General features: G+C 39.5%; 2 long non-coding RNA genes across 3 annotated transcripts in view; one reads left to right on the top strand and one right to left on the bottom strand.

Annotated features, from left to right (window-relative positions):
- LOC145538678 (uncharacterized) overlaps positions 1-2,533 on the top strand; it is a 16,941-nt gene extending 14,408 nt beyond the window's left edge. The window contains exon 5 of the long non-coding RNA XR_014077175.1: positions 364-2,533. This is a non-coding gene — a long non-coding RNA (uncharacterized LOC145538678). The remainder of the gene's footprint in view (positions 1-363) is intronic.
- Positions 1,402-24,429, bottom strand: LOC145538677 (uncharacterized). Of its 2 annotated transcripts, none has more exons than XR_014077173.1 (3): positions 23,938-24,429; positions 22,578-22,741; positions 1,402-3,525 (listed from the first exon to the last, which is right to left on the bottom strand). It is a non-coding gene; the product is annotated as an uncharacterized LOC145538677 (long non-coding RNA). The 2 variants fall into 2 exon arrangements; XR_014077174.1 differs by having other exon boundaries at positions 24,180-24,429.

Below are 24,429 nucleotides of genomic sequence, written 5' to 3'. Positions count from 1 at the left end.
TCAAGTTGTGCAGTAGCATATTTTTGAAAATGATCATTATCCCTAGAGTCTATACTTAAGTGAAACAGGAGAAGTACTTGGCCTGGGCAAAAAGAGCAGCAAGTAAATCTCAGCTATCAGCAGACTTCAAAAATTCAAATTCAATTTAAAAACTACTATTTGTTTGTTCACATGAAAGACATTGCAAAAATACATAATCCCTGTCAAGCCAAGGACTATGTGATTTTCATCTTGCTGTTGCCAGTCTGAAGCCTACATCCTGGCATCTAGGGGTTGCGCATCAGTAATTGGTGAGTGAATGACTGAATGATTGTCGATGACCTTTGTTTACTCTAATAAATGAGATGGTTTTCTTTCTGACAGGTAACCTCCCATCCTAAGTGAAAGTGCAGATCAGCAAGATTTGGGGGAAAGAAGACAGCTCTACTTTAGTTTGATACATAAGCCTGAGAGAGAGATGAAAAACATAAGCAGAAATTTGTATATTTTGTTCATTACTGAACAAAAATGTCTGGCAAATGTGAGGTATTCAACAAATATTTGTTAAATTAATGAATAAATGCTTAGCATGGAATCAGAGGGGGAGAATGAGTTAAACAACGAAGGCAACATGGAGAATTTAGAACTTCATAGTGTTATTTTACTTCTCTGCTGGGTTACCAGTTCTCAAACATTGGGGTACATTCTTACTTGATGTAAATACAAGAATCCCCACCTCAAATCAGTATAGTCTGCCTTGTGGGGTTAATCAGGTTTCTCTTTATGAGGGACCAGGATAATGCTTTTAAAGGCATCAGTTCCAACAACTTGGTGAAAGTTGCTCTAGAATCACTTAAGATTCAAGAGGAATATTTCAGGGCCTTGCCAGTCATTCTCATGTTACAAGGGAGTGTTATGTCCTTAAGGAGAATTTGTATTAGGTTTCTGAACTTTGTACCCTCAACCTCCATTACCTACTTATATTCGTTGATTTTTCCTGGAAGAGCTTTATTCTACTCATTTTCTTCAGGCAAAAATACTTTACTGATTATCAAAGGCCAGCAACGCAGAGGATGTACATGAGAGGCCATGTTTAAGTAGCACTGAGAGAAATGTTCTTATGAAGAATGCTCCTAGAATGTGTCCTTAATGTACACTTGACAACATAATGGAGGGAAACACTGGCAAAAAAACAAGCTGGATGCACTTTAGCAGGAGTAATTTGTATGGGGTAGAAAAAATGTCATCAATACTCAACAGTTACCCTATATGGCATCTGACTTTTCTTCATAAAGGGACTGTGTGTGGTAGTCTGTGTGTGTGGGTGGCATTTTTTGGGCTTTTTCAGACGAGGATGTATATACATTGTTCGTTGTTTTCTCCTTTTGTTATACTCTTAACCATCAATTTAAAGGGGAAAAATGACTGTTGAAACAATATTTATTTTCATTTAGACAAGTACAACATTTTCTGAATCCATTTTGAATTCAGTTCAAGTGATGGAAAGTTGGTGAAATTTTGCATAATACCACAAACTTGAAAAATTGTCACAAAGTTTAGTGCTCCTCTATTGTCTCATGATCATACATGGGAGCAAGTCATCTACTTTTGAACACATCTCTTTTGCATTGAATTCCCAGAACTGTGGTGCAAAGATGCAGGCAATAATTTTCACACAGTAAGGAAATGTTCAGTGGGCTTTTGTATTTTGTTCTACCTAAAACACTATTTGAATGTGACTCTTTTACATCACTGGTGAAGCTCTCTGGTGTTACTATACACAATGGGGCTCTCTCTACCAACAACAAAGAGGGGGAAAGTTATAAGAGGGCAAGCAGTAAAGCCAGGGGGAGCAGGGTTTATGAATGCAAAACCTACAGTAGAATTTTAGACAGGAAAAATTTTGACGATGCAAGTTAAAGCTGGCCCCAGGCAGCAATAATTTACTGAAGTGGCATTTATTTGGCTGATAACCCAAGGTCTTGCTGAACAGCATTGCTAGTACAACAGAGGTAATCTTTATGGAAGAATGAATTACAATAGCAGTTTACAGTAACATTAAATGATCTTTCCCTTATGAATGACCTTATAAGCTCCACCATAGCTGTAAGTTCCAACTTTCTGCTAGCTATCTCAGAAGATTTTCCCAATAGGTTTGCAGCTTATCTCACCTGCAATAGGGTGAATGATAATGGCGTAATGTAAAATTTGATTTCATGAAGTAACTGAGCTGAAAGTAGATGGGGTAAGATATTTACATTCTGAGAAGTACAATGACTTGCTCAGAGTCACACAACCAGGTGACCTGCTTCAAGTGCCAAGCCAGTAGCTACTAAGAGCTAATTAAACAGGCTCAGATCAAGAAGTCTCAAGATGAAAGAGGATTATAAAAAAAGATTACACTGCTTTTCTGACAAGCATGGGTGTCAAGAGAGTAAGATGAATGCTGAATTATTTGTTAATACTTGTAAATTATTGTAAATAGCATTCCTCTATTTTTTATTCTCTAATCAGGAATGATATTAATGGGCATTAAATAATTTTATAGCTGAAAGTCTGAAATTTATTTACAGTGTACTAAGAATCTTCAATGCATTTTGATGCATAGATATATGTTTGTTAAGAATGCAGAGAGTTTTGGGGAAGGATGAAAGTTCATCATTTTAAGTTAAAGACACATGGAGTATTTTCTCTTCCAAGGTACATGCACTATTCCTTAAACACCCTCTGGATCCCAAGCAACATTCAGTCTGGGTGGGGTAAAAAATATGGCACCACATATAGAGAAGTGCTGAATTATCCATCAGTTGCAGTTCAGGTATTCAGAGCTGGCTGAAGGCATAATGATGAGGCAGGGATCCTAGGTTTCTTATCTACCTCCTCCCCTTCCAGTGTCTTCCTCTCACCTTGAAGCTCCAATTTGGAGGCATTATGGGTAAGATAAGACTAGAAATAATAAGCCAGTGTCAATCAGGGGGACTGAAAATCTCTTTGTCTCTCAAGATGCCATTTTCCCCCTCAATACCACCACAACTAACACTTTCTAATCACCAAAAAGAAAGAAAATCACCATTTGTATTCCCCTGTAAGTATTGTATTTTATCTTTTCTCCTTCAATAGCTTGAGACTTATTTGAAGTATCTTTCTTCCTGTTACGTTGGCTACTACACTCCTCCTCAATTTAACATTGGCCTGACATTTGCATCTACCTTGCCTCTGAAATGGCTCTGACTAAATTCATTAATGAGATACCTGCCAAATCCAACAGCATGGTAAACTTGTTATATTAGGCAACATATCTATGGTCTTACATTGTTGATTTCCCCTTTATTCTTGAAACACCTGCTTGGCTTCCACAATTCCCTTCTCACCTTGCTGTCCTTTGATTTCGTGAGTCTCTTCCCTTTCACGTTGGTACTCTCCAATGGTCTTCTCTGGGTCCCTCTTCTTTTAACCTTCATACCTCCTGTCTTCTGTTCATATAATTTTCAGTGCCTTCCCATGAGTTCTGGACCCATATTTCCAATTGAAATCTTCCAATTTGTACTGTAAACAACCACAATTGAAGCACATCTTAAACTGAACTGTCTCTCTTCCAAAATCAGTCGTTTATCTTGTACTTTAGATTCTGCTTAATAACTCCATCATATATCTGGTCCTCTGTGACAGAAATTTGGGAATAATTCATTATACTTTCACCCTTGCTACTTCTATAAATGTCATCAAATTCTCTTAGTTTTGCTTCTTAATCATTTCTCAAGCCTATATTTTCCTTTGTCTGTTGTCACTACTGTAGTTTAGTTACTCATTTTTTAACCCTATCTGGTTAATCAGCATGAAAGTTGTTATGGAAATAATAGAAACAGTGTGATATGACAGAGTTTCTGGGACCGTCTCTTTGAAGAAGTGACATTTTGGTCTGATGACCAGGAGCCACCCTGGAATGATATGGGGAGTAGAAAAGTGCCAAGAGTAGACCAGATAATGCACAAAAACTCCAAGGAGAGAACAAACTTGGTGGGCCTGAGAAGCAGAAAGCAAGCCAGAATGGCTAAATCATAATAAATCAGGGAGAATATAGGGGTACAATGTCACAGAGATTACACAGAAAATTTTTGACCATGGAAAAGATGCAGTACTTAAAATTTCATTGTAAGTGTCGTGACAATTCATTTGCCACGGAGAGAGAGAACAAATACTTATGGCTCTGGGATATTTATGACATATCTGTTGAAATGAAGTAGAGAAGAAGGGCCAATTTGATGGGGAAGGTGGATTTTAGTTTGAGGATTTGGTCAATGGTTCTGAAAATTAAAAATATGAGTATAGGAATTGAAGAATTCATTACTTAGAGATCAGAGTAGAAGCTCTTGATTTGATGAGATTACCAAAGACAGTGAAGACAGAGATTATAAGACAGAAAAGTAAGGAAGAGGGACAAGAAGAAAGTCTTGGAGAAGTGGAAATGGTGATAGAAAAGTCTTAAAGGAAATATGTAAGAATAAGGGAGAGCTGGGCATATTCTCAGACATAGGGATGGGGCCATTGGCAGAAGAGATAGAAGATGCTATTAAAAGTTGTATTATACCCCAGATCAAGGTTAGCTGGGACCAGGTAACAATGTATACACCTTATAGAAAGATGAACAGTCAAGTTGGGGTTGCCTCGTGAGGGTGGGGAGCATAGGGAGAGAGAACTTAAGAGAATGGCACAGATTAGGTCCAGCTAAGCCAGTCAGGCAGGTCAAGGCCCAGGTCTAGTTTAGTCAAGGACCAGGGTAAGGGGCTCATGCTGCCTGAATTTCCTCAGTGAAGCAAATGTGAAGGTCATCCCCTGTGAGTGAGATTAAGTTGAAGGAAGTCAAGGGGTGGGCGCTTGAGGATGGATGTTTCAAACAGTCACCGTGGTTTCCTATAATAATTAGTCAACAAGGGATGTGTAAAACCATTCCTGAGGATCAGTGAGAGCTCGGCTGAGGTTAGAAAGCATTGCTTTATGGTGTCCCAGTTTCCATGGTTTCCTTTCTCATGCAGCTTGGGAAAAGGAGCAGAGAAAATCAATTATTGTCTACAGTAAGTCTAGGTTAAGAAATACTAGCTTGATGTTAGGGGCTACTGTATGTTTTTCCCCTAGTGCCACAATATTATTTTGAATTTTGTGGAAAAAAATAGAAAGATTAGAGGTCAAATTGAATTTTGTTATTTTTCTATGTTAAAAATTATATATGATTATCAGCCCAGTTTTGAAAATCTGCAAAAGGGGAACCAAGGTTTTACATTAAGAAGCCTACAATAATTTATATTTAACTCTGATTGTAAAAGAAATTTGAAAATGTTGGACCACTGTTATAGTGATTTGGGCTCTTATCTAGCAAGAGATATATAAGAGACCAAGAATGTACAAATAAATAGTAATGGTATAACACAAATTTCAAATTTTTTGAGTGACACATTAACAATGTGAAGTTTTCCACTGACTGATATTTTAAATGTCACACCCCCCAACAAACCTATAATTAAAGTTATTTTGGCATTTTCATCTCAAATCTCTGCTTTTGGGGGGTGGGCGGGTTATAATTCCACTTTTAAAATGAGCTTCCAGATACAATTTGACATAAAAAATAAAGTCTTATCCTAGCAACAATTTCCCCTCTACCCTTCCATCATTTGTTTGAATTTTTGACCAGAGTGTATATGCAGGAACTAAAGTCTGACTTTAGAACAATTCACACAAACATCAGAGATCATTATAGCATGTAACAGTTCTGCAAGAAGGCAGCAGTCCTACTTACTATGCTTGTCTGCTTTTAATTGGACTGTTAATTAACTCATATTTTTCTTTGAGAGAAATAATACTTGCCCTGTGGTTATTCTCAGAAAAAAGAGTTTGGGTCTATAGTTGAACATTTTAAACAGCATATGAATGTTAGAGCAATAGAATCAAAATAGAAACAAAAAGTCAAGGCAACTGAAGGAGAATCATCTCTCTTTTGTACATTGTCCCTTTCCCTTAATCTCTTGAGCACAGAAATTTTATACGAATTCTAATGATTTCCTTTCCTACTCATTTATTTTATATATATGCAAATATATGTCATGTGTATTATTTATTGTATGTGTATATAAACACACACACACACACACACATACACACACACACACATATATATATATATATAGGCTTCCAGGTTGCACTAGTGGTAAAGAACCTGCCTGCCAATGCAGGAGAATTAAGAGATCAGGTTTGATCTCTGGGTTGGGAAGATTCTCCTGGAGGAGGGCATGGCAACCCACTCCAGTATTCTTGCCTGGAGAATCCCATGGACAGAGGAGCCTGGCAGGCTACAGTCCATAGAGAGCACAGAATTGGACATGACTGAACCAACTTAGTATGTACACACACACACACACACACACACACGTATATATAATGTACTATATATGCATATATATAACCAAGAGATAAATCTCTAGAAGAATCGTCTTCTGGGCCTTTTCTGGCTTGAATGTGAATTTTGACTTAGGTGGGGGAAAGCTTTAGATACTTCTGAATAAAGGAGTTAAATTCTTCACTGGAATTCAGAAAGTAAAAGGAAAGTGCTTGGGAAGAAATCTTATGCTGAGGTGGGGGGCGGTCATAGAAAGGCCATTCAATTCTTGCAGGAAGGTCATAGGGGCAGTGGGAGGGGTTATAGACTGAGGATCATTTGAAGAATGCCATCCTTTAAGTAGGGTTTAGGCATATTATTGGTTGGGAGACATCAATATGGTCTTTCTTGCACAAACAATTCTAGGAAATGCCTCCCAAGACATTTTATAGCCCAGAGTGGGGGTGAGGAGAGGGGTGAAAACTGAAACAACCATTATTTATTCTCGTCAGAATAAGTACTGAATCACACACAAAAATCCTTTCTGAAACTCTTGGTCATTTTACATGGATGAGGGCTTGACTTTGCTTGGGAGAGACATTTTTCTTATCAACACCTTGCCTTCTCTCCTCCCCAAACATGCGTAACCTAATATCCTCAGAAATAACAGAGATCAAGCCCCAAATACAGCCAGAGATTTTATACCTCTCGTCTCAAATTTTAAAATTCTCTGGTGTCACCGTCACATATATAAAAATGAAAGAAAGGAGCAACATCAGCGACTACCATTGAGCTAAGTGTAGTGTTACTTAATGTAGTTCTCGATGAACCTTTATGGCAAATTAGAGGTTTCCCATTTCCCCAGTAGGCTAGCTATAAGATGTCAGGAGGGCTTTTTTTTTTTTTTTTCTTTAACACGCGGCTCTTAAGAATTTGTAGCTATGTATTTTTAATACTGTCAATAAACAGCTTCCTCAAGACTCAGAGGGGCAATAATGGAAGCTGTTAACAAAGTGTGAAAGCAATGGGCTAGCAAAGGTTAATCACATGGCTGCCCACTAATGACCTCTACAGCCCTCAGTTTAAACCCAACAGCACTTGTAAAGACCAATCACGTGAATAATTTCCTGTCTGAGGTAGGCTTTATGGTTAAGAATAAAAGCAGAGCTGATTGTGAATAGAAAGACCCCGGCAGGGGAGGTGGTTATTATTTTTAAGCTGATCTAAACACCTGGGTTTCCCACTGGACCCTATTAAACTTCCTCCATTATGTCTAAATGTTTCAATCATTTCTACAGCAGTTGTGAATGAATGTATTACTAAGGTAGACAAGAACTAGGATAGAGGAGGTAGGTTATCAAATGGCAAAGCCCCTTCCTCCAGGTGATGACAGGTAGGGAGAATCCCAGGCTTTGGGAAGGGAATTAGAAGGTCATCCCTTCCTCTGTAACTCCCTAACCCCACTCCGCTTCCAGGAAGACCACACGTAAAGTAATTCAGACCAAGAAAATTTTACTATTTTAAAGGCCTGTGGATGAGGAGATTCCTGAGCTTGCCCTGGAAACCCATTTCATTGTTAAACAGCCTTCACTATCAGTCAACAGTTTTCCCATATAAAGAACTTAAGGAAGTTCTGCTGTGGTTTAGACCCATTTTCCCTGCCCTGTCTTTGGATGGCTGTATTTTGCTGATCCTTCCACATTTTAGTATAGACTTGGTTAAACATTACTCCAGTAAATTGCTAAGCCTTTGAAGATTTTATTTGCTACTTCTAGCTTACAGATCTGAACATATTTAAGTGAGGAGCACTTATCTAGTGACAATGCCTTTTTTAGGTTCATGGCAAGGACAGGATTTAAATGAGTAACCAGGCTTCAAGATTCCAATTTGGTACCTAGAACTGGGTGGTCCTGTGGGCAGTGGGTCAATCCATACTCAATCCTTCTTCTCTCTTTTGCCACTCCTTATTCGTATCAGCTCTTATCTTGTTATGTTATCTGCATAAATATCTCTCTTCCAAATTGTATTGTAAGATCCCATAATGGGCAACATGTAGCTGAGGAATATCTGGGATATGCATCAGGTCTAAATTCAAACTTTGCCTCTGTTTCTTCTTGTGAGAATGTGGACAGGTTGCCAACCACACTAAAACTCGATTTCATAAAAATAATACCTACTTCCTAGAGTTTCTCTAAGGATGAAATTAAGTAATTTGCACATATTCCCTGAAATGCACTGGGCACACAGTATATGTTAATTCTTGTTCCTTTCTACTTATTAGTATCCCTAAATCCAGCCTCGTGCCTTATAATGTTAAAGATCCACAGGACATTCACATTTAGCATACTGGGGATAATTTGGTTCCAAATGGCAGGCACACAACTTAAACTAACTTGAGCAAAATGGAGATTTACCGTTTTGCCTACCCAATCAGCAGGTGAGGGCAGCTTGGTCTCAGACATGGCTTGAAATAGAAACTCTTTGGGTACAGTCACCAGAAACATTTTTCATCCTCCTTCTCTGCTCCTCTCTCAGATCCTTAGCTTTTTCTTAGACCAACTTCTGCTTCGCTTGAAACATAGCCTTCTGTTGCTCCAGACCCACTTTATTGTCACAGAGACGGCCAACCCAACTCCAGCTAGATCATGGGTTCAAATTCAGATTGGCCCAAATTTGTGCTCATTCCCAAATTCATTAATTGAGGTTAGGAGTTGGGAGGAGAAACAGTGACCATCACTTTCTATCAGAGTCATATGATTGAAGCAGTGGTAGGGTTAGTTCCCTAAAAGTAGAGGGGCTGTTTCTAGAATAAGGGAGGGTGCTGGACAGCAGAACAATGAGTATTCACTTAATTAGAAATCCCAAAGGACCCCTTTTCATCTCAGCCTTTACTGCTACAGAGTTTTTGTTTAGTTGCTAAGTCATGCCCAACTCTTGTGACCCCATGGACTGTAGCCCCAAGCTCCTCTGTCCATGGGATTTCCCAGGGAAGAATACTGGAGTGGGTTGTCATTTTCTTCTCCAGGGGATCTCCTTTACCCAGGGATCAAACTCACATCTCCTGCATTGGCAAGCAGATTCTTTACTGCTGAGTCACCAGGGCAGCCCTACTGCCACAAAGTTGCTATGTTTATTTCCATAGCCAGAGAACCTTGGCAAAAAATTTAAAAGAGGATATTTTTAATTTCTTTCCCTGACTGGTCATTGATAATGATGATGATGATGATGATGATGAGAATGACTAGATTTTTTATATTTGCATAATGCTCTAAAACTCTGTCAGGTTCCAGATCGTTCTAGAGACATCCTATCTGCTTCAGAGTTCTGTGATATAACTGGAGTGATTTTTTTTTTCCAGTAAAAAGTTGTCATGCATATTATGCTTATTTTCTTCTTTGTGTTTCTCTGAGCTTTTCAAATTTAGTGTAATGAACTCATATTATTTTCATAATAAAACAAGTATTGTTGGAAATAAATAAGATTTGTGGTGTGACATATGAACACTCTAAGCTCATCCTACCTTCAGGGCTTTCTACATTACTCTTTCCCTGGCCCTGGATTTTCTTTTCTTGTGGATTATTTTATTTGCTTTCCTTGGGTTTTAGCTGAAATGTCATCTCCACTAAAAAGCTGTGGCCAGGAGCAGATTTTGTAGGGCCTGAAACTTATGTACTTTGGAGATTTTCCTTAAGGAAAAAAATAATGAATATAAATTTATACTCAAAACTGAATGCTTAACTTGATAAGAAAAGACATCACAAAATATGATAAATTAAAAAATGTTAAGTAGTACCATAAATAATGCATTGATTGTTTTTCCCTGTATTCTTTGCTTATGTATCTTTCTTTTTTAACTGAGATTTAATTGACATGACTACATGTCTTTTGATTGTCCCTTCATATGACAATGATATTGTAATATATTACATGGTGAGAATAGAAAGATTGTTTTCCTCTATAGTAATCAAAATTTGCCTTTTATTATTGACAGCCTAGAAAAGTTTATTTCGGCTTCATAACATTTTTATTAGTCATACTATGCAGATGTTTGGTGGTGGTGGTGGTTTAGTTGCTAAATCATGCCCAAATTTTTTATGAGTCCATGGACTGTGGCATGCCAAGCTCCCTGTCAATGGAATTTCCCAGGCCAGAATACTGGAGCAGGTTGCCATTTCCTCCTCCAGGGAATCTTCCCAACCCAGGGACTGAACCCACATCCCCTACATTGCAGGTGGTCTCCTCATTGCAATCAGATTCTTTACTGCTGAGCCACCAGCAAAGCCTATGCAAATGTTTAGTAGTAATATTTTCACACAGGGAAAAAGGTCTATCTTGTCCCCTGCATTTCATATCTGGCTTCTCTGTCACCACCTATCTAGTTCTGATGCCAGGTTGTGGAGGAAAATGTCATATCAAGGGACACCCTCAGCCCTGCATCCTTGTGTCATCCTGTTGTATGAATTGGTTAAAAGCCTGGGAGGACTGTTGCTGGAAACTTTTCTTATATTGGGATGCTCACACTAACTTAATTACACTTTGTAATATGTCTCATCAAATCCAATTGAGATGTATTCCCATCTCAATTTTCCCCTAACTAGATTCCCCAAATGCCCATTTTCATACAACGTAAGGGGAAATATGACAGAGGAAATCAGAATGGAAAGAGACAGAAGTCTTAACTAATTGCAATTAAAGTATCTCACATTTGCAAAATTTACAAAAACATATAGCTATATGAACACACTGTAGGCTTCCCTCTATTTCCAAAGCTTTGGGGGGAGCCCATGTAAATAAGAGGTTTCAAGCTTAAACTTCATTAGTTTCAGTGTAAATTTATTTTTGCATTCAATCTAAAAGGTAGTCCATATCATTCTCTCACAATCTACTGTTCTTTTCCCTTTTAACTCTTAGCATGTTTTAAAATGAGTGTCAGTATGCTTGCTTAAAGCTCAACCTTCAGAAAACTAAGATCATGGCATCTGGTCCCATCACTTCATGGCAAACAGATGGGGACACAGTGGAAACAGTGTCAGACTTTATTTTTTTGGGCTCCAAAATCACTGCAGATGGTGATTGCAGCCATGAAATGAAAAGATGCTTACTACTTGGAAGGAAGGTTATGGCCAACTTAGATAGCATATTTAAAAGCAGAGTCATTACTTTGCCAACAAAAGTCCGTCTAGTCAAGGCTATGGTTTTTCCCGTGGTCATGTACGAATGTGAGAGTTGGACAGTGAAGAAAGCTGAGCGCCGCAGAATTGATGCTTTTGAACTGTGGTGTTGGAGAAGACTCTTGAGAGTCCCTTGGACTGCAAGGAGATCCAATCAGTCCATCCTAAAGGAGATCAGTCCTGGGTGTTCATTGGAAGGACTGATGTTGAAGCTGAAACTAATATTTTGGCCACCTCATGCAAAGAGTTGACTCATTGGAAAAGACCCTGATGCTGGGAAGGATTGGGGGCAGGAGGAGAAGGGGACGACAGAGGATGAGATGGTTGGATGGCATCACTGACTCGATGGACGTGGGTTTGGGTAAACTCCAGGAGTTGGTGATGGACAGGGAGGCCTGGTGTGCTGCAGTTCATGGGGTTGCAAAGAATTGGACACGACTGAGTGACTGAACTGAACTGAACTGATGCTCGCTTGTTTAATGTTTGTCTCTCACATTAGATTGTGTGCATCATAAGGAGAGGTACTTTATCTGCATTCACATCACTGTATACCAAGACCTGTACTAGGACATTCTCAATAGTCACTAAGCCTTACTTAAAAACAACAACAAAAAATAGAGTCCAGGACAGCAGGATTGAATGCTGACCTTGATTTCCATTATTACTATTCCTCCTCAGCTGCCCAGTGCCCAGGCTTTAATTAAGTCACCTCTCCCTGGTTTACCTTCTTTAGGCTGCACATGGTTCTAATATCACAGCAGTTGGATGCCCATGAATAAAATCTACCAGTCCTTTCCAATTTCTCTTTCCCTGAGGCCAAGTTATTTTCTGTGGGACCAAAAAGCTGGTCCCATTATAAAAAATTATAATGATAATTTTTTATGACTTACAAGACATATCCCCATGCATGATGCTAATATGCTAATGGGAAAAGGTGAGTGAAAGACGATAGGCATTTTTGCAAGGGTTCTGAAGATATCCAGCCCACCCTGACACCTACCACTGTGTGCAAAAACTTACAATGGCAAGAATTTCAAGCTAGTTTGGAAGGAGGGAAAGATTTATGAGTCAAAATCTTTGAGGGTCTTGCAGTTCTGTCTGGAAATCATACTGTTTGTTGGTGGGAAGCCATCAACTTCAGCTAGTCCTAGTCCCTGCTTTAATCTCCTGATTCTGAGACAGTTTATGTTTGTTCTTATTGGTCTTGGAGTTCAGGATTTTGTGACATTATATTAAAGATGCAAAAATTGGAGAAAGGTGGAGTTACCTGAATTTTAAAAATTTACTTCCCAAACTCTCTCATTTCATTTTTATTAACCTCACAAGCTAAGTAAAACAATTGAGTTATGAATATTTGCTTGAACTGGGTAGTAAAAGTACCAGATCTGGTAAGTTAATACAATAGAGTGGATGCGGGAGAATGCAAGAGTTAAGGCTATCCTAGGCCCCCCTGTATATTGCTCTCCTTACCCTGTATCATGTCAGCTCTGTGTTTATGTTTCCATCACTTGAAAGTTGACTTGCAGCAGAACTTTATATATTCATTTCTGATACTATAAGCATTTATTAAGTGCCTACTGTGTATGAGGTAGGCACTATCTTAGACACAGGGGATGCTGAAATGAATAAGGCAGAGTCCTGCCATCGAGTTTCTTATAATCTAACAGAGGATGTACATGTGTGCTCAGTCACTCTGTCATGTCCAACTCTGTGACCCTGTTGACTGTAGCCCGCCAGGTTCCTCTGTCCATGAGATTTCCCAGTCAAGAATACTGGAGTGGGTTGCCATTTCCTCCTCCACTAATAGAGGACACATGTAAGAAAATAAATTACAAAATGGTGCCTAGAAGGCATAAGAGAACATTTGAAATAGGTGGTGTGGGAGAGAGACTAATGAACTTGATCGGGGGAGTGAGGAAAGGCTCTAATGAGGAAGTGACATGAATTTTATATCTAACGGGGGTGCCAAGCAACACTTGATGAGTCTCATTCTCCCACACTGTAGCAGTAAGGTGATCCACAAGGCAGTAGCTCCTCACTAATGATATGAGCCTGTGTTTGCTGAAGACACTTCTATTCCAGACACTGTCCGGGTGCGACATTTATGATCTCATTAAATCCTCACAATGCTTTGAGGGTTAGTACTCTCCACTTTATAGATGAAGAACGTGAGGCTCAGAGAGTGGATCTTGCCCAGGGTTATACAGTTGCTCTGAGGCAGATGCAGGATTCTAATTCTGGCTCTGGGCCCACGCTCTTGACCGAATAGCATACACAGTGAAGAGAGGCTGTGGATACTGCTCTTGGTGTTTTAGGCTTTTCACAGTGCTTTCCCCTATATCAATTTACTTGAGCCTCTTAAGCACCCTTGGGATGGCACTGGAAGGACATTATTATTCCATTTGAAGACAGGGAAAATATCACACAGTTAGTAAGAGGTAGAGCTGGGCCAGGACTCGGGCTGTTTGACTACAGTTTACTGCTGTTTTCATTAGAGAATGACTGCCAGAGTCTGTCACATGCATAGCAGCTTTGTTTCCCACACACGGCCCTCTTTTCCACCATCCCATCCTCCTACCACCTCCTGCCACCAGGTTTCCTATGCTTGATTTTTAAAATCCAAAGAAAATTTCTCTACACAGCTAGATAGGAAAGAGTGGGAGTGAAGGAAGGATCCTTCTTTCCTATGCTGGTAGGGACAGGAAAGACCTACTTTATATTCTTCCTCATAAATTATACTAGAAAGGGAAAATGTAGGCTATTTTATTTCTGTTTTAAATGATCAATCAGAGGTGTGTCCCATGTAGGTGACCCATCATATTTACGTATGGGTGGGAACTGATAATGGTGCAAATATGTTAGAATCCCAATAAACCACAGGTTTTTAACAAATGGATTTGGATGGCCTATGTTCAAAGTAAGTGGTAAATTATCTTATTATGTAGGTTGAAAGATTAGCAACACCCACTAGCCAACAAGGTGAGCCTTCAACCATGTGGCAGCCTCTTTAAGGGCCTTCATCAGGCAAAACTACTTGTCTTTGTCAAGCTGGCTTCCTTCCAGGGCCCAAGGTCTCTCCACAGTTATTCTACCAAGGAATCCCAACTCAAATCTTTATATGTGTGTATATGTGTGTGCTCAGTTGTGTCTGACTCTTTGCGACCCCCTGGACTGCAGCCTGCCAAGCTCCTCTGTCTATGGAATTTTCTAAGCAAGAATACTGGAGTGGGTTGCCATTTTCTCCTCCAGGGGATCTTCCCAATCCAGGGGTGAACCCATGTCTCTTTGGTCTCCTGTATTGGCAGGAGGATTCTTTACTAGCTGAGCCAACTGGGAAACCCAAATCTTTACCAGCCACAAACAAAAAGTTCCCTTCATGTGATTTGTACTGATCACAGGGCTTTCAATGTTTAAATCTCACCAATTTGAAAAAGATTACCTGTTCTCACTTCGAGAATTTCTTCAGTTCAGTTCAGTCGCTCAGCTGTGTCCGACTCCTTGTGACCCCATGAACTGCAGCACGCCAGGCCTCCCTGTCCATCACCAACTCCCGGAGTCCACCCAAACCCATGTCCATCGAGTCCGTGATGCCATCTAACCATCTCATCCTCTGTCGTCCCCTTCTCCTCCTGCCCTCAATCTTTCCCAGCATCAGGGTCTTTTCAAATGAATCAGCTCTTCGCATCACATGGCCAAGAATTGGAGTTTCAGCTTCAACATTTTACCCTAAAGTTTATTTGTAAAAAAGACTTATAGAAGAGGCCCAAACTTAATTTGCCTTTCACTATCATCTGAGTTTAGAAGTATTTTACAGGAAAAATGTACAGGAAAACTCTAAAGGAAATGTATTTTCTCAGAAGATGCAAATTAAAGCAGATAAATACAAGATATCTACTATGTGGCAGTTCTCAAGGGGGCATAAAATGTATATGAAAAAATATATATGTTTTATATATATATAATAAATGAGAAAAACTATAAATTTTGAATCATTATACATATGTCAGTAATTTGGTAGCACCCTCCCATCCTCACTTCTGATGTCACCCCATGGAGAAAGAGTTCTAACTTCCTAACCACTCTTCTACAACCAGGTGGGTTGTTGTTTAGTCACCAAGTTGTGTCCGATTCTTTGTGACCCCATGGACTGCAGCATGCCAGGCCTCCCTGCCCCTCACCATCTCTTGGAGTTTGCCCAAACCCATGTCCATTGAGTCGGTGATGCCATCCAACCATCTCAGCCTCTGTTGTCCCCTTCTCCTCCTGCCCTCAATCTTTCCCAGCATCAGGGTCTTTTCCAGTGAGTCAATTCTTCACATCAGGTAGCCAAAGTATTGGAGCTTCAGCATCAGCATCAGTCCTTCTAATGAATATTCAGGGTTTTAGGACTGACTGGATTGATCTCCCTGCTGTCCAAGGGATTCTCAAGAGTCTTTTCCAGCATCACAGTTTGAAAACATTAATTCTTTGGTGTTCCCCTTCTTTACATTCCAGCTCTCACATCTGTACATGACTAGTGGAAAGACTATAGCCTTGACTATTGGACCTTTGTCAGCAAAGTGATGTCTTTGCATTTTAATATGCCTTCTAGGTTTGTCAAAGCTTTCCTTCTAAGAAGCGATCCACTTCTAATTCCATGGTTGCAGTCAACATCTGCAGTGATTTTAGAGCCCAAAAAGTGGAAATCTGTCACTACTTTTACCTTTTCCCCTTCTGTTTGCCATGACGTGATGAGGCTAGATGGCATAATCTTAGTTTTTTTAATATTGAGTTTTAAGCCAGATTTTTCACTGTCCTCTTTCACCCTCATCAAGAGACTCTTTGTTCTTTTTCACTTTCTGCCATTAGAGTGGTATCATCTGCATATCTGAGGTTATTGATATTTCTCCCAAGAATCTTGATTCCAGCTTGTAACTCATTCAGCCTGGCATTTTGCAACATGTGCTCTGCATATAGGGCTTCCCAGGTGGCTCAGTGGGTAAAGAATCCACCTGCAATGCAGGAGACTCAGGAGACAGTGATTCAATCCCTGGGTCGGGAAGATCCCCCAGAGGAAGGCATGGCAATCCACTCCAGTATTCTTGCCTGGAGAACCCCACTGACAGAGGAGCCTGGCGGGCTACAGTCCATAGGGTCTCAAAGAGTTGGACACGACTGAAGTGAGTTAGCATGCACGCATGCTCTGCATATAAATTAAATGAACAGAGTGACAATATACAGCTTTGTGGTACTCCTTTCTCAATTTTGAACCTGTCAGTTGTTCCATATAAGGTTCTAACTGTTGCTTCTTGACCTGCATGCAGGTTTCTCAGGAGACAGGTAAAGGGGTCTGGTATTTCCATCTCTTCGAGTTTTCCACAGTTTGTTATGATTCACCCAGTCAAAGGCTTTAGTGTAGTCAATGAAGCAGAAGTGGCTGTTTTTCTGGAATTCCCTTGCTTTCTCTATGATCCAGAGAATGTTGGCAATTTGATCTCTGTTTCCTATGCCTTTTCTAAACCCAGCCTGTATATCTGGAAATTCTTGACTCAAATACTGCTGAAGCCTAGCTTGAATGATTTTGAGCATAACCTTTAGACTATGAGCACACTTACTAACATGGAAAAAGACTGAGATTGTCCAGTAGCTTGAACATTCTTTCATACTTCCATTCTTGAGAACTGGGATGAAGATTGACCTTTTCCAGTCCTGTGGCCACTGCTAGGTTTTCCAAATTTGCTGGCATACTGAGCCCAGCACTTTAATAGCATCTTTTAGGATTTTAAATAACTCTGCTGGAATTCCATCACCTCCACTAACTTTATTGGCAGCAGTTTTTCCTAAGGCCCATTTGACTTCTCAGTAAATATTTGTGGCATTAATGATCAAATGAATAAGTGAACTTCTTACACAAAACCTTGTTATAGAGACTGGAAAATATTTCTGATAAAGTCTTTAAAAATTTCAAGTATAGTTGATGTACAATACTGTGTTAGTTTCAGGTATACAGAAAAGTGATTCCGTTTTATATATATATATTCCAATCCCAAAGAAAGGCAATGCCAAAGAATGCTCAAACTACCGCACAATTGCACTAATCTTACACGCTAGTGAAGTAATGCTTAAAATTCTCCAAGCCAGGCTTCAGCAATACATGAACCGTGAACTTCCAGATGTTCAAGCTGGTTTTAGAAAAGGCAGAGGAACCAGAGATCAAATTGCCAACATCCGATGGATCATTGAAAAAGCAAGAGAGTACCAGAAAAACATCTATTTCTGCTTTATTGACTATGCAAAAGCCTTTGTGTGGATCACAATAAACTGTGTAAAATTCTTTAAGAGATGGGCATACCAGACCACCTGACCTGCCTCCTGAGAAATCTGTATGCAGGTCAGGAAGCAAAAGTTAGAACTGGACATGGAACAACAGACTGGTTCCAAATAGGTAAAGGAGTACATCAATGCTGTATATTGTCACCCTGCTTATTTAACTTATATGCAGAGTACATCATGAGAAATGCTGGGCTGGAGGAAGCACAAGCTGGAATCAAGATAGCCAGGAGAAATATCAATAACCTCAGATATGCAGATGACACCACCCTTATAGCAGAAAGTGAAGAAGAACTAAAGAGCCTTTTGATGAAAGTGAAAGAGGAGAGTGAAAAAGTTGGCTTAAAGCTCAACATTCAGAAAACTAAGATCATGGCATCCGGTTCTATCACTTCATGGCAAATAGATGGGGAGGCAGTGGCTGACTTTCTTTTTCTGGGCTCCAAAATCACTTCAGATGGTGATTGCAGCCATGAAATTAAAAGACGCTTACTCCTTGCAAGGAAAGTTATGACCAACCTAGACAGCTTATTAAAAAGCAGAGACATTACTTTGTCAACAAAGGTCCATCTAGTCAAGGCTACAGTTTTTCCAGTGGTCATGTATGAATATGAGAATTGGACTATAAAGAAAGCTGAGTGCCGAAGAATTGATGCTTTTGAACTGTGGTGTTGGAGAAGACTCTTGAGAGTCCCTTGGACTGCAAGGAGATCCAACCAGTCCATCCTAAAGGAGATCGGTCCTGGATGTTCATTGGAAGGACTGATGTTGAAGCTGAAACTCCAATACTTTGGCTACCTGATACGAAGAGCTGACTCATTGGAAAAGACCCTGATGCTGGGAAAGATTGAGGGCAGGAGGAAAAGGGGATGACAGAGGATGAAATGGTTGGATGGCATCACCGACTCAAAGGACATGGGTTTGGGTGGACTCCGGGAGTTGGTGATGGACAGGGAGGCCTGGCATGCTGTGGTTCATGGGGTCGCAAAGAGTCAGACATGACTGAGCAACTGAACTGAACTGAGCTGTTATATATCTATATATATATTTATATGTATAAACGCTTTTTCAGATTCTTCTTCATTATAGGTTACTACAAGATATTGACTCTAGTTCCTTGTGCTATACAGTAAATCCATGTTGATTATTTTAGTATCTTTAGTTTCTGTTAATCCCGTACTCCTAATTTTTCACCCCCCAACTTCCCTTTTGGTAACCATAAATTTGTTTTCTTTGTCTGGAAGTCTGTTTCTGTTTTGCAAATAAGTTCATTTATATTATTCGTTTGGACTTCACATATAAATGATGCCACATAATATTTATCTTTCTCTTACTTCACTTAGTATGATAATCTGTAGGTCCACCCATGTTGCTACAAATAGCAATATTTCATTCTTTTTTATGGCTAATATTCTATTGTGTGTGTGTATATATATATATAAATATATAATACCACATCTGCTTTATACATTCACTTGTTGATGGTCACTTAGGTTGCTTCCATATCTTGGCTATTGTAAGTGTGCTAACATAAGCATTGTGGCTCATGAATCTTTTTGAATTAGAATTTTCGTCTTTTCCAAATACATGCCTAGGAATGAAATTGCTGGATTATATGGCAGTTCTATTTTTAATTTTTTAAGAAACCTCCATACTGTTTCCCATAGTGGTTGCACCAACTTACATTCCTACCAAAAGTGTAGGAAGTTTCTGATAAAGGCTTTTTTTAAAGTAAGGTTAGGAAGACCAAGTGATATTGTATAGACAGCTGTCACTTGGAGTGTCACAGTGCACATTGGTTAATTAATTAATTGCCCTGAGACATTTTGGCATAAAATTTGCTTTGTTTTATCCAGCATGTACAAGAGTCTGACCACAAAATCAACCTGAGGAACACTGAAGTAATATCATCTCTGAGGATATGCTGCTTTAAAAGTTAAAATAAAAATATGAGATGTCACAAGGCTTAATTAATATCAGATGAATGCTATACTCTTTATGGTACCAATTTGTAAATGAGAAAGATTAATGTGAAATGATCTGCAAAATCTTCTTGAAGGAAAACAGAAGCTTGAGAGATGGATGGAATCTGGCTTGGTGGGAGGTAAGGCAACACCGTAGCTTTCTAATTGTTTTGCCTCCTAGCACCTGATAGGATACACTTCCACCAAGAGCAGTGTCGCACTGTTGGGTGTGAGTTTGAGTCTGGAGGAGGGGGTTACGAACAGTCCAAAAACTAGGCTCTCACCCATTTTCCACCGTGATTCTGACCTCAGACTAACATGATCCACCTTGAAGATACTGGGGCTTTAAAGATGGGTGAGTGTTCAGAACTTACAGGGACTTCATAACAAGCAATTTCCTTTTATTCTTTTAGACTCCTTTGAGGTTTCTCAGCCTAACTGAAAAGCTTCCATTAAAGTTGTGAGTTTTGGGGATTCACTTCTTTGGGGATTTTAATCTTGGCAGTGAAAGAGGAACAGAAATCTCCTTGTCTACTACTTAGGACTTCCCTAGAGCTCAGATGGTAAAGAATCTGCCTGTAATGCAGAAGACCTAGATTCGATCCTTGGGTCAGGAAGACCCTCTGGAGAAGGGAATAGCAACCCGCTTCAGTATTCCTGCGTGGAGAATCCCATGGACAGAGGACCCTGCCAAGCTACACTGTGGGGTTGTAAAGAGTCAGACACGACTGAGCAACTAACATTAACCCTAACAAACTGTCTAATACTTGGCGCAAAATGTACTATCAGTCTTGTCTGGTTCTACCCATGAATCAAAGGAGTTTGGAATCAGATGACATCTTTGAGACTAACTAATGATTCAGCTTTCTTGTGTCATAGACAAAAATACTGAGGTCAGAGAGAGCAAATTATGTCCTCAAGGCCACACTGAGTTGGGGTTGAGATTCTTGCCTCCCAGTTACTTACTTATTTCTACTAGGGAAGACCTCACCCCAAATCTCACCTCACTCTAAGTGGGAGGGAAAGCTTTACCCATTTACTGAGGGGAAACTGATAGGGGGTAGTGTGTAGAGTCTCTGTGCTTTGCTGATTCTACAGGTTACACACAGGTAATTCACACTTTCATGATGAACAAAATTGTCCATCCTTTATTCATATTTTATCTAAAGTTAAAAAGAGGCATTGTTTTCACTGGGACCGATGGGTATACCCAATGTCCTTGGCTTGCATTCCTTTCTAACTCTGTTTTTGACCCAAAGTCGGATACTTTCTAAGCAGTATAACTGCTGCCATGGTTCAACCTCCCCCAACTGGTCAAATCACTCTTTGAAAATATAAATGTGGTGAGACATTTTTAGCTTCCTGCTTCTTGAACTCTAGTGTCCCTTCCTGTGATTCATTTACATTTTCAGACCCTAAAGATGATTTAGTTAATTTTCATGTTTTATTAATGTGCACATTTCTTTTACTAGTCTTCATATTAATCTCAGAGATTTATTCTGAGAAAAATACTTGTATTTCAAATATATTTTATTTATATTTTGTCAGATAACTGATATATTTGGAGCCTTTCATAGGGGTGGGGAGTATAGTCTGGGAATTTTCAAAAACTTCTTCCCATCCCTCCAAATCTCTGCTTAGGTTAGTAGGTAGAATAAATTTTCAAGAAAAGTGAAAAGTGTTTTTAAGATTCCAGAAAGAGAGCCTCACAAATGCTTTCCCACTTTTCAATATGAATTATTTCCTTTTGATTTTCTTAAAGCAAGCAGAGTCCAGGCCAAACTTATTTGGAAGTTCGTCTGAAATGAGTGAATCTGGGTCTCTCTAATAAGAACAAAAAAAGGCCTTTTCTGGAGCACTCAAGCACATCATTCACTGCTAACTGTGTTATTCTATAGTGTGGATAAAAACATATATGATGGATCACATACTCAAAAACCAAATAATGCTTGTGTAGGGGAGTAATTTATCCCTATCATAGAAACAGAAATCCTGTAAGTAAAAATTCTGGGGAACAGAAACAGTGTGTACAATGACCTGACGTGAGGCATGGGTTTTTATTCTTTTTCTATTGGTGTTTTTTACTATTAGTGAAAAACTATTACTTTTTCTGTTAGTGTGTTTCGTTTTAATAAACCATATGGAGTTTTCCTGAAGTCCTGGAAAAGGTTCTGTGGCTATGCATGTATCTGTGTAAATGTGTATGAAAAAGCCTCATGTAGGCTCCTTTCACTCCTTTGGTAAAGGCCTCCTTGAAGCCAGTTCCTCCAGTCTTCTTGCTAAGGAAAGAAAACACAGCTTGGAGCCAATATTAGGCAGGAGCTGTCCGGTGCTCTCTAGCAGCACACACGCTTACAGCTCAGTTTAGAAGAAATTGTGGTGCAAACACCTACTTTTTACAGAAATGCTGGTCTTGGGAGTTACTAATTAAAAATCCTCACGCTCTCCCTTCTTTCCTGTTCAAATCTGCAAGGTTATTTAATTGAAGTCCTATTTTGTGGGTGCAGATGCATGATGTGTTTGAATCATCAAACAGATTTATAGTGTGTTTTGATTGTTGTGTGTGCCTCATTGCTATTCCCAGAGTGTCGAGCTGAGCTTATGCTCTTCGGGAAGACTTAGCCGCCTGAAACAGTAAAAGAGTCCTTTCTTCTCCTCCCGCCCCCTCGCGCACCCCCTCCTCATTTTCCTTGAAACTTTGCCAATATTGGATCGCGCGCTGTCTGTTGCTGCATTAAAATGAAGTCATTCCCTCCCACTTGTCGCCCTCCTCGCTCCCACCCCTACCTTTCTCTCTGCTCTCCAGTTCCGCGATTTTCTCACTAAATGGGGGAGCCTCTCTTGCCGCTGTGGACGAACTTTTTTAGTTTTATTTTCTTCCGCCTTTCTTTTCTCTCCATTTTTTCTCCCCATTTCAACCCCTTTCTTAGAGGAGGTTTTTGGATTGGGGCCTGTGAAAAGAAAAGAGAAGGGGCCTGTTTTCCTCTCGAGGTGAAAACAGGCTTGGAACCGGCAGGTGCACAGCCCCAAGCAGCTGCTTGCGCCTCGCAAGCTGAAGCTTCTTACTTTCCCCTCTAAGCCAAGAGCACTTCATATAATCCTCTCATGCAATTCACACTGTAATTGCAGAAACCCCGACTGCTGGGGCTCATCTTATTATTATTATTACGATTATTGTTGTTGTTGTTGTTGTTGTTGTTTTTCACTGATAACAAGCTCCTCTGCAAACAGGAACCTGTCATGTTAATTAGGTTTTTTTGTGTGTGTGTAAGATGAGCTGCTTCTCTAGAAGCAGGATTTTTTTTTTTTTTTTTTGTCTTGCTCTTAGCCCTGTTCCCCTGCCCTCTTCAGGCCTTACCCCCTTATAGGCCACTTAGGGAGTAGCACATGTGGAACTTCTATGTGATTCTATAGGGCCTTTTATTAGCCTGTGGGCCTCACCCTCTTCTTAAGAAAGAAGCCAGTAGTTAGGTGCTGGCAATGAAAATTATTTTCTTGAACACCAGCTTGTTTTCTCAAGGTTCGGCTTATTTCTTCGGTAATTATGGGGCTAAAGGATCCTTCTTCTTTTTTTTGGTTGACCCATGAGCGCTGTAGTCTGTGGAACAATTGTTTCATGGTTTTGTGGAAGAAAGGGCCAGGAATGAAAATATGGAGATTTTATTTTTTAAAATTCTCTTAAGAAATGCTTACAGAATTAATGAAAAATGTTTTGATTGCCAATTTAAAGAAAACCTGGTATTTTGAGGGTCAGAAAATATACAGACTGTTACTGATGCTTAAATATTTTGATCTACAACTTTGGCTCATTTTTTATTATTTACCAAATTCAGCAACTTCTGTCATTTTTTAATATGGCCACACTCTACTTGTACTATTACTTAAATAATATTTTCTTTGTATGGACTTACCTTTTAAATGTAGTTTACTTGCAAGAGAAACTATATCACTACTATAAATAGAAAACAAATGTGATAAACCATACAAACATAACTGTTAAAGTAACAAATGAAAACTGTTAAGTTCATTTGTTAGAGGTATTGAAAATTATAGGAACAGTGTTCAAGATTAGCAGTAGGACTTCTTATTCTCACTGTAATCAGAAGGATTGAAAGAGAACAAACAGGAGAATAACTGTCTCACTCACTGTGTGGACTACTGGTATTCAGCATCAGGCCAGTATACTGCCTGCATCTGCTCATCTCCAGCAGCATGCCCACACGTTACACATGTTCTCCACTTCAGGAAATACCAGCCCATTGTGTCACTGAGGGCTCAGGTGGTCCAAAACCCATTACGGATAACTAATTCTAGGGTGACTATTATTTAAGTTGACTCTTGATGTATATGAAATATATACTTCTAGTAAAGAGTGATAAGAACACCTACTCTTTAAGAGGAATTTAAATCTACTAGTGGAGTTAATGAAACATTGAGCATAAGGAACTGAAGTTGTAAAAGAACATCAAGGGGGAAACTTAAGAAAAATCAAGTTTCAGGATTCTTCAGTTCAGTTCAGTTCAGTCGCTCAGTCGTGTCCAACTCTTTGTGACCCCATGAATCACAGCATGCCAGGCCAGTCAAAGTCAGGATTCTTAATGGGAGCCAAAAATGGAAGCCAAAATAGGATCAAAAGTCT

This window comes from Giraffa tippelskirchi, chromosome 2, assembly GCF_054371585.1.
Source record: "Giraffa tippelskirchi isolate mGirTip1 chromosome 2, T2T-mGirTip1v1.2.pri, whole genome shotgun sequence".
In the NCBI taxonomy this organism is placed as follows: domain Eukaryota; kingdom Metazoa; phylum Chordata; class Mammalia; order Artiodactyla; family Giraffidae; genus Giraffa; species Giraffa tippelskirchi.
Note: the sequence above shows the minus strand (reverse complement) of the source record. Positions and strands in the feature narration are given on the sequence as shown.